This window comes from Megascapheus bottae, chromosome X (genome assembly GCF_031878675.1).
Source record: "Megascapheus bottae isolate mThoBot1 chromosome X, mThoBot2.hap1, whole genome shotgun sequence".
Taxonomy (NCBI): Eukaryota; Metazoa; Chordata; class Mammalia; order Rodentia; family Geomyidae; genus Megascapheus; species Megascapheus bottae.
Window position 1 is genome coordinate 85,920,954 of NC_143547.1, and position 9,648 is coordinate 85,930,601.

Sequence of the window (9,648 nt, forward strand, 5' to 3'; positions counted from 1 at the left end):
AACAGAGATTCCATATGCTAAGTATCCTTCTCTTTATTTAACAATAGTATAATTGCAATTTTACTTTGACCACCAGCGGAAAAAAATGAAGGGAAATGTGTCTAAAGCCACAGATTCATTCTGGGAAGAGGTCATTCAATTTTATCTTAGTCTCATCTAAGTCTATTCCAAAGCAAACAAACATAACAGGATAAAACAGAATCCAGAGCCAGGTGTGGTGGCTCAAGCTTGTAATCCCAGCTAATCGAGAAGCTGAGATCTGAAGATCAAAGTTCAAAGCCAGCCAGGGCACAAAAGGACCTGAGACTCTTATCTTCAATGAACCTCTTGGCTCAAGGATAGGGTGGCAGCCTTGAGCTGAAGAGCCCATGGACATCGTCCAGGCCAAGTTCAAGCTCCATGACCTACAAACAAACAAACAACAAAAAAACAAACAAACAAACAAAACAAAATCCAGGGAACTGAAAACTTACATCATAATAATAGTTCTGCATTGGATGCTGTAGAAAATAAACAAGTAAACATATATAGAAGTCATTGAATACAAAGAGAAAATTAATTTTTGGCAGTCATTGAAGATATAGCCCTTATAGGATTGTGAGTTTGCATATGATCATGAGTCTTTGGAATTTCCATTTTTTCTCTTAGTCTTTTAGGGCTTCAATTTATAAGCAGAGAAACTGGGACTGAGAGAATTGATTTGACCAGTGTCAGAATGTAAATATATGGTTATGTCAAAAATCTTTTTTTCAGTCTATAGGCAAATTTTATTTTATTTTTTATTTATTGTATTGTTATTGTAGAGTTAATAAATGGAGGGGTATAGTTACATGAATAAGGTAATGAATAATTACTACAGTTTTTGAACCATGTCTCCCCTTCTTTTGCTCTTTCCCAGTTTTTCTGTCCTATCGCCACCCACAAAATATCCATTTCATTTTCCACATAGTGTCCAGTGAGTATAACTTGTATTTAATCCTCCTTGGTCCACCTTTTATATGCCCTTCCTAACTCTCACAAATGCAAACTATCAAACTAAACAAAAGCAAAAAACAAAAACAGCAACAATGGCAACTAAAAATATCACAGGTTTCTTTTACTTTGTGTTCATTTCATATGATATGACCATCTGCAGATAAATATTCATCCATCAGGAAAGAAGGAAAAGAAAAGACCAGCAAAAATTATATTAAGCAAAGTTGGCCAGGGTCAAGGAAACATAGACTACATGGTTTCCTTATTTTTGGTAACTAGAATATGCTTATAAATCTTCAAGTAGACACATTGAAAGTATAATATTTGTATGTATGTATACATACATACATACACATATATATATATATATATAAATATTCACACACTGTGATGTGAAAGCTTAGGACTCTAGACATTCACATACTGAAGCCAAAGGAGGATATGCACCGGAGTCTTGGACAAAGGCTCAATAGCTATGTGTAGAATCTTCTTTCTACACCATATTTTAACGTTTAGACTTGGGGATTCAACACAGGACCTCATTAAAACTGAGCTTATTCTTCTCAATGCACTTGCGGTGCAACGATTTTTCATATTATATTTCTTAATGAAAGAAATACATACAAAGAAATGAAAAATCTGTATAAATATTAGAAGGCAATATCTTTGATGTGGGTGATTATTTATGTGAATTTGGCCTTTTTTCATGGGAATAACGACCTATTAGAACTCATTATTTAACTTTTTTCAAAATAGTCTTACACAGAGCTAAAAATCAAATGACAAATGGAAAAATTATAAAAATTTTTAACAGTGCTGACATATGAATTATTGACATGGATAACTTAGAAAAATTATTTAATCCCTATAGAAAAATAGGTAAATGACATAAAACATGACAAATAAAAAGTAATGACCAATAAATAGATATGTTATTAATGATAAAATGTGAATTAATACACCTCCTCTCTGGCAAATATCATGTAACTCTTCTATTAATTACAATAAAAAATATGAAAAAAAGAGCCAATAGCATGGGCTTGATGGTAGAGTGCTTGGCTAGCATGCATGAAGCCCTGGGTTCAATTCCTCAGTGTGACATAAACAGAAAAAGCTGGATGCAGTGCTGTAAATCAAGTGGCAAAATTCTAGTCCTGAGAAAGTCCAAGGACAGTATTCAGGCCCTGATTTCAAGACCCAGATCAGGCAAAAATAACTGAATAAATAAATAAATAAACAAATTCAAATTTAATGAATATTTTTTTATCCATTAAAGTGGCAAAGATTTTTACATAACTATGTTCACTGTTGGAGAGGGTTTGGGAACATGGGTGCCTCTCATATGCTACGTGTGGAAGTATAAATAACAGAATATTTATTGAGAGCATGTTGCAATATTAAACAAATGCCTTGAAATTCTGGGTTATCTGATCCTAGAATCCTACTTGTTGGAGTTTAGCCTAAAGAAACAATGGATATGGATAAAGATCTCGGTTACAATATGTTAATCTTAGCTTGCAATATGCTTATTATAACAGCAAAAAATGGAACTAAACTAAATGTTCCAAAACAGACAATTGTCTAGTTGAAATTGTGGTACATTTAAATGATTGAATAAAATGTCACTGAAAATAATATCAGACAATTATAATTTAACTATTTTATAGGCATTATATAGGAAGATACACATTAAAATATTTCTTAGCAGTAAAATCACAGAGTATGGATTCATGCAGCTTATGTCCGGCAGAAGATTGTCTAACCTAAGTTCTACAAGTTAGAAATGAAATTCTATATGTGCTATGCTTACTACGCTGTGTATCTTAGAAGAGCAACTTTTTCCAATTTATCTGCACAGAGTTCAGTGGCTTTTTCTAATAGGTGCACAGAAACAGTAAATACTAATTTTGGCCCATGTTGATAAGCAATGAGTCCAGACACTTCTATATCCAATAAGATTGGAAAATCATTAAAAAACATAATCCTAGTTTCAAGAAACCACATATTCAACGTTAACTGAATTTAAAAAAAATAATTACCATTCAGTAAATGATCAAAGACAAGCAGGCTGTCTAGAGTAAATTACCTGCTAGAAAGCTACAATTAGACATGACAAATGGATTTTATGAAAAAGTAAATTAAAAATAAAATTGACAAGAGGTAGTTGCTTTAATGATATTGCTACAAAAAGGAATCCTATGAAGCTTCTCTCCTATGTGATAAACATTTTAATGGCATATAGAAATACAACTAGTACCCAAAACACAAGCACTAGGGTAGTCTTTCAGATACACTTTGGGATAGTATTGCTATAAATTATATTATTAAAGTATTAAAATACTAACACTAAAATTCACAATAAATATCTAGTGTAATAAGCCTGTAAATTCAGACTAAGTAGACTACATTAGGCGATCTAACCTTTTATTTTTATTTTCATCTTTTTTCACAGTGTATCTCCTCTGGAAAACATAGCACTGCTATTGTGTGGCTACTGCATCCTTTGGAGAACTTCTATCTTTGGTTACAGCATTAAGAGCTCTTGGTTTCAGAACACAACAAGCCCTCTTTGAAATGACCAGCTATCTACCCTTTAAAGTATTTTTGAATATGAGGAGTAAATATATTAATAAGGCAATTTGCATAAAAAATAAGCTTGTTTTGTAGATACATTTAATAGGCTATGGGGTTTTCTGTATTTATTTTTCTCTATATTTAAGGATGTGATTGCATGAGAGTTATTTATCAGAAATTCATCATACAATTCAGCTACATTCACATTTCTAGTGAAGAAGTTTATTTAACAGTTTCTTAGAAGATGTCTCTTGGGTTTAGCTGTAGCAGGAAATGATGTATAATTAGTACTTTCATATGGCATTAACAAACAATCTTGTTAGTTCATTACTTTTTAATATTTGCATCAGTCTTCTAAAGCAGATTAAGAGCAGCTGTAATTTCCATATGCAATATTTGGTAACTATGAAGCTCTGAAAGTTTTCACTAATCAAAATTATGATGCAATGAAGTATCTTTAGTTTTATTTTTTCTTTATATGCCTTCCCATATCCTTGTATCCTTACCATTAGATATTCTGGGAAATTTTATTTTAAGTAAATAATGTGGCTCCTTTAGTTTGGCTTGTTCTGCTAAAATAGAAAGAAATGGGGTTTATATACTCAATGGAATTTTATTGATCCATTAGAAGGAATGACACTGCATCATTTACAAAGAAATGATAGGACCTGGAAAAGATAATGTTAAGTGAAGAAAGTCAGGCCCAGTGAGATAAAGGATTCATATTTCTCTTATATGTGGAACATAGAATTAATCTATAAATGTATCAGTGAACACTCTGGGGTTGGTATCCAAATGTACACAAATGCAATAATCAAAACCTGACCAATCAAGAAAAGAAATCAAATAGTGTAACTCTAATTCATAGTATAACAATAAAAAACAGGAAAAAGGTACTCTATAGGTGAGGGAGTAGAAGGAAAGGGAAGGGAGTAGAAGAATGAATAGAGGAGAGTGTAAGAATGCAGTCATAAAACTTAATGTATATCCTAAAAATTAAGAATAGTTGAGGGGATGTGTAGCTTTGGGAAGGAGGAGAAGAAAGTTGAACATAGTGACAATGATCAAGAAACATTCTATTCATAAACTGCTTATTGAATGGCATACATTTGTACAAATTCTTAAAAGAAATATAATTTTTTAAAAATCCCTAAAACTCTCCAAAACAACCAACTTTTCTTTTTCTAGGCCATTCTTGATAAGGTTCCTTCGGGTTGCAGTACCACTCCCCACCACCAGGCCGTTTTTTCCTCAACAGTCAATAGACCCCAGTGAAAACCAAGACCCTTTAAGAAGTCCCTTCTGCTGTTCTTCTGCCCTCATGGATTTCCCACCCATGTTTAAAGTACCTAACACACTGGATTTGTTTGATGTATCCTCCACTATTTAGTGAGCTACTCAAAACTGTGTTTTCAGTAAGATCTGCATGTAATGAATGATAGCATTAAAGGTAGGATTTAGTCTCATTTGTTTCTGTTTCCTTTTTTCCTATGCTTCCTTTTGCCCAGAAAGACAAAACAAAAAATATAAATATCTTTATGTTTTTGCTTGGAGAATAAGAAATACAGGACTAACTTTATGAGTTAAATTTCACTGTTGATTAAATGGAGCATCCATTTTCATATTATTTCAACAATTATCATACTTCTTTTGTAAACATACATGTGCTTAATGTATTTAAGTACATAAATAAATATTATTTTGTCATTGATCTGTAAGGAAAATAAGCATGCACCATTTCTTATATTTTTAAAACCATATGAGTTTTATGACTCAAACTTTTTTAATTTAAAATTCACCAATACAAAATTACCACTAAGGCAAATAGTCACATTATGGGAATAGGCTAAGGGAAATATTCACATTAACCATACTTAGATATTAAATCTGCAAAGGTATCAAAACCAGAACCTATGACCAGAGGGAATAAATCAGAAGAAATAAATAAAAGGCAAAATAATTAACTGCAAACAGTCCTCTGAACCAAAAATATTTTTTAAAAATACCTCTTGTTTCCCTATCGTGAAATTTTCATAATGGCCATTATCAAGAAAACAAATAATAAAAGATGGCGGCTGGCATGTGGCCAAAAGAGAATGCTACTACATTGCTGGTGGGAGTACAAACTTATTTAACCACTATGGAAAGCAGTATGGAGGTTCCTCAGAAGTCTAAACATAGACTTCCCTAAGACCCAGCAATCCCACTCCTAGGTATTTATTGAGTAATCACAAACAAGGCCACTCTAAAGCTACCAGCACATCTATGCTCATTGCAGCATTAATTACCATAGCTAAGATATAAAATCAACCCAGATGTCCTTCAGTAGATGAATGGATTAAGAAAATGTGGTATACATACACAATGGAATTCTATGCTTCTGTCAGAAAAAAAAATGATATCACCCCTTTGGTAAGGAAATGGAAAGACTTGGAAAAAATCATATTAAGTGAAGTAAGCCAGACCCAAAGAAACATAGGCTCCATGATTTCCCTCACACACATTTATACATGTATTATTTAATTAGATGCATTCTTTGTACCTCTCTAAGTGCAAAGATCATATGTTTGTTTGGAACAAACCATTGAAATTCAACACTAAAGCCATAAGCTGTGTCCTGAAATGCAGGGAAATTACATTTGGTATCAAGCATTTCTACAGTCTATATACTACATCCACTCATTCACTTCCTTTACTAGTTGTTTGGTTGCCAACACATTCTTCACTTCCATTAAGTTCACTGAGACACTAAACATCATTTAATTTCAAGACTAAGTTTTCCTTTATTTTACTTAATGCACTTAATTCTTCAGAATTTGCACAGAAGTGACTGAATATCCATCTTACTCAGTTTCCCTTTGTTGATTTAAGCCCACTGTTACAGTCTTTGATAATAAAAATATACACTTAAAGATATGAAAAGTACTATATTTATGCTTGTGCTAATCTTTTAATATTTTCCTGAAAATTGTGACTAACAGCAAATATAGAATAGTCATAATGTAGTATCCTAAGGAATTGTACTAGAAACCCTCTTAAATCAGTAATATATTTGTCTTGCCATTTATTCCTCTCTGCATGCTCTTAGTTTCATAGTAATCTGTTTGCTTCAGAGACATGGCATGAAGTATTTTGTTCAAAAACTTTTGTAATACATACTATAAATAAAGTTTTCTACTTTATACAGATTCCATTTAAATTAATGCTAAATGATTAATATCATCTGGAAGTAAAGAAAATCCTTTCATTTTTCTATAGTTATTCTCTTAATCTATGTGTATGCCCAAGTATTTATGCAGGAGAAACAACTAAACTGTAATATTAGCTGACTATCTTACTGAGCAGAAAATAGGAAAAATACAGACTATCAGAAATACATTAGTCTATGTAACATCTGTTGAATTTAACAAATGGAGTATTCACAGTTAAGGAACCCTGATTTCATAACTCACTAGGATTTTTTCACCTCAGAATGAATTTAGGGAGGTGAAATACTAAGAAATTATATGCTAGTAGTAAAGGCACTACCATTTACTACAGAAGTAGAAGGTACAGAAGGAGGAGGGATTTTGTTCTTTGTTTCTTGTTTTATTTTTTTTTTGTCCATCATAGGACTTGAACTCTAGGCCTGGGCATTGGCCCTGAGTTTTTCAGCTCAAGACTACCCCCCTATCCCTTAAGCCACAGTACCACCTCCGGTTTTCTGGTGGTTAATTGGAAATGAGTCTCATGGACTGGCTTGAACCACAATCCTCAGATCTCAGCCTCCTGAGTAACTAGGATTACAGGCATAAGCCACTGTGCCTGGCTAAGAGAGGAAATTTTAAGGAAAAAGAAATTTTTTTCAGAAAGGTTATAGTTAATGGCATTATAATACTAGAAAACATTTGGTATAATAGGAGTAAGAGTTATGTCATTGATTTTTAGTTTTTTGGAACCTGGTTTTTATTGTGAGTGAAGTAACAGTTTTCCTAGCAATGATTAACTTCATATTAAAGTTTAGACAGTGTATGAACAAACTAGATTTAAAAGGCTATTCCTTCCGAAATGTATCATAGAGCATTCCAGAAAATCATCCACAGCAAAGAGTTAACAAGTGAGCCCCAGGATGAAGAGGAATGTGCATGTTATAAACTTCAAATTTTTTTAATATATCTGTATTTTCTTCTACAGGTTTTACTGAAAAAAATGAATAAAATTTACACATTTGCTTAAGAAACATAGTGAAAAATAGAAATGTCTTTCCACCTTAACTTAAAAACTTTTTGATATTAAATGGTGCAAATATTATGCTGAAGTTATTTTTGCTTTGAAACAGAAAATTCCACAAATCAAAATGCTCCTTCAGTGAATGTTTGTGTCTGCTTCCCCATTACAGTTTAAAGGAATTGCATTTATTATGTCTTTTTCATTTCTTGCAATTTAAACTTTTATAGTCTTTCTCTGAGCTACACATTCATTATTTATGTTTATGGAGGACAATTGCTTTTCTGAAAGTAAAAAGTCTGCTGTAATTTTTTGGAAATTCTATAAACCTTCCATATTGTCTGTGGGACTCTGAAACACATATCCATTGTCACCTATGGGTTAAAAATAATCAATTCGATTGGTAGTGAATTAATTCATCTCAGATTTTCTAAGAAGCATATGTGAGAGTTAGAAGAAAGAATCTGTCTGGCTTCTGAAGAGTTTATGGCTTTGAATTTCCCTATCTATAAAAATCAAGCCATGATCCACTAGTAGAAGAAACAGGATTTACGAGGAAATCAATAATGCAAATAAAATTTTTTTCAATATTGGAACATAACATTTGAAAAACCATTGCAATTAAATTTATCAATTATATTTTTAGAAATATTTAAATCCTATCAGTTGGCAGGATCTCTTACTAATTGCTCAACATATAAAAAACTTTGACTCATTCAGATGTACAAATGGCAATTTCTTATGATGAATGTAATTGCTTTTGAAAATGTATTATATCTTGCTTCTTAGAATTGAGATCTAATATATATTCAGTTAATTTGACCTTTCAATCTACAAAATTCAATGTCTTTTACACACCTAAAGGTGGTATAACTATCACAACTTAATAATCCATAGCACTGTAATTGCCACCCAAGCAAAACCCCACACTAATTAAAATTTCTTGCCTATGTTTATTTTTATATTCCATAGAAAGTTCTTAAGTGTAATACAGAAGAAATGCTAAACAGCAAAACTAAAACCTTTTGAAAGCTTATAGGTAAATTCTAGACTGTATTAAAAGTTATGTAGAATACAGAGGATGGCAAGCCTGTTCTAGGACTGGCAGATTAAACATCATGTAAATTAGTTAAATCTGATAATGACCTTGAAACACTTGAAAATCTCACCTCCTGCATAGCTGGGATTACATGGTTTCAAACAACACACCCAGAACTTTCTTGGAAATAGAATTTTACCAAGTATTGGGACTATAACACAGGGCCTTAGACACTCACTTACCTTGTTTTTTTTTCCAGTCTTGGGCTTGTGCTCAGGACCTGAGCACTATCCTTAGATATTCTCAAGGCTAGTGCTCTACCACTTGAGCCTCAGCACAACTTCTGGCTGTTTTTTCCTATATATATGGTACCAAGGAATCAAACCCGGGTCTTCATGCATGCTACGCAAGCACTCTACCACTAGGCCAAACTCCCAGCCCTCACTTGCCTTTTTGTACCAAAAGCTGGTGCTCTCCCACTTGAGCCAAACCTCTACTTCTGGCTTTTTTTGCTTGCTAATTGGATATGAGTCATCAACTTTACTACCTGCACTGGCTTCAAAACAGAATTCTTAGATCCCACCATTCTAATGAGATAGGATTGCAGAAAACAGTTGCCAACACTTGGCTTGCCAAATGTTTCTGACTGGGTTGTTCTCAAATTATCCTATTTACACCTCCCAAATATTTGGGCTTGTGGGTATATAACACCAAGATTGGCAGTACTGATTTTTGTAAAATGTTACTTTTCCACTCATTTCCAGAAAAAAAATGCAGTTCAGTTAATGAGGGATATCTTATTAACTGAATTGGAACAACATTTTTAACCTGAAATCATGGTCTCACGTTTGGAT

At 32.7% G+C, this 9,648-nt stretch overlaps 1 non-coding gene across 1 annotated transcript; it reads right to left on the minus strand.

The window, feature by feature from the left end:
• Nucleotides 1-3,424: 3,424 nt before the first annotated feature.
• Nucleotides 3,425-3,556, minus strand: LOC150041490 (small nucleolar RNA SNORA25). The gene has a single exon (XR_016533947.1). It is a non-coding gene; the product is annotated as a small nucleolar RNA SNORA25 (small nucleolar RNA).
• Between the last annotated feature and the right edge of the window lie 6,092 nt (nucleotides 3,557-9,648).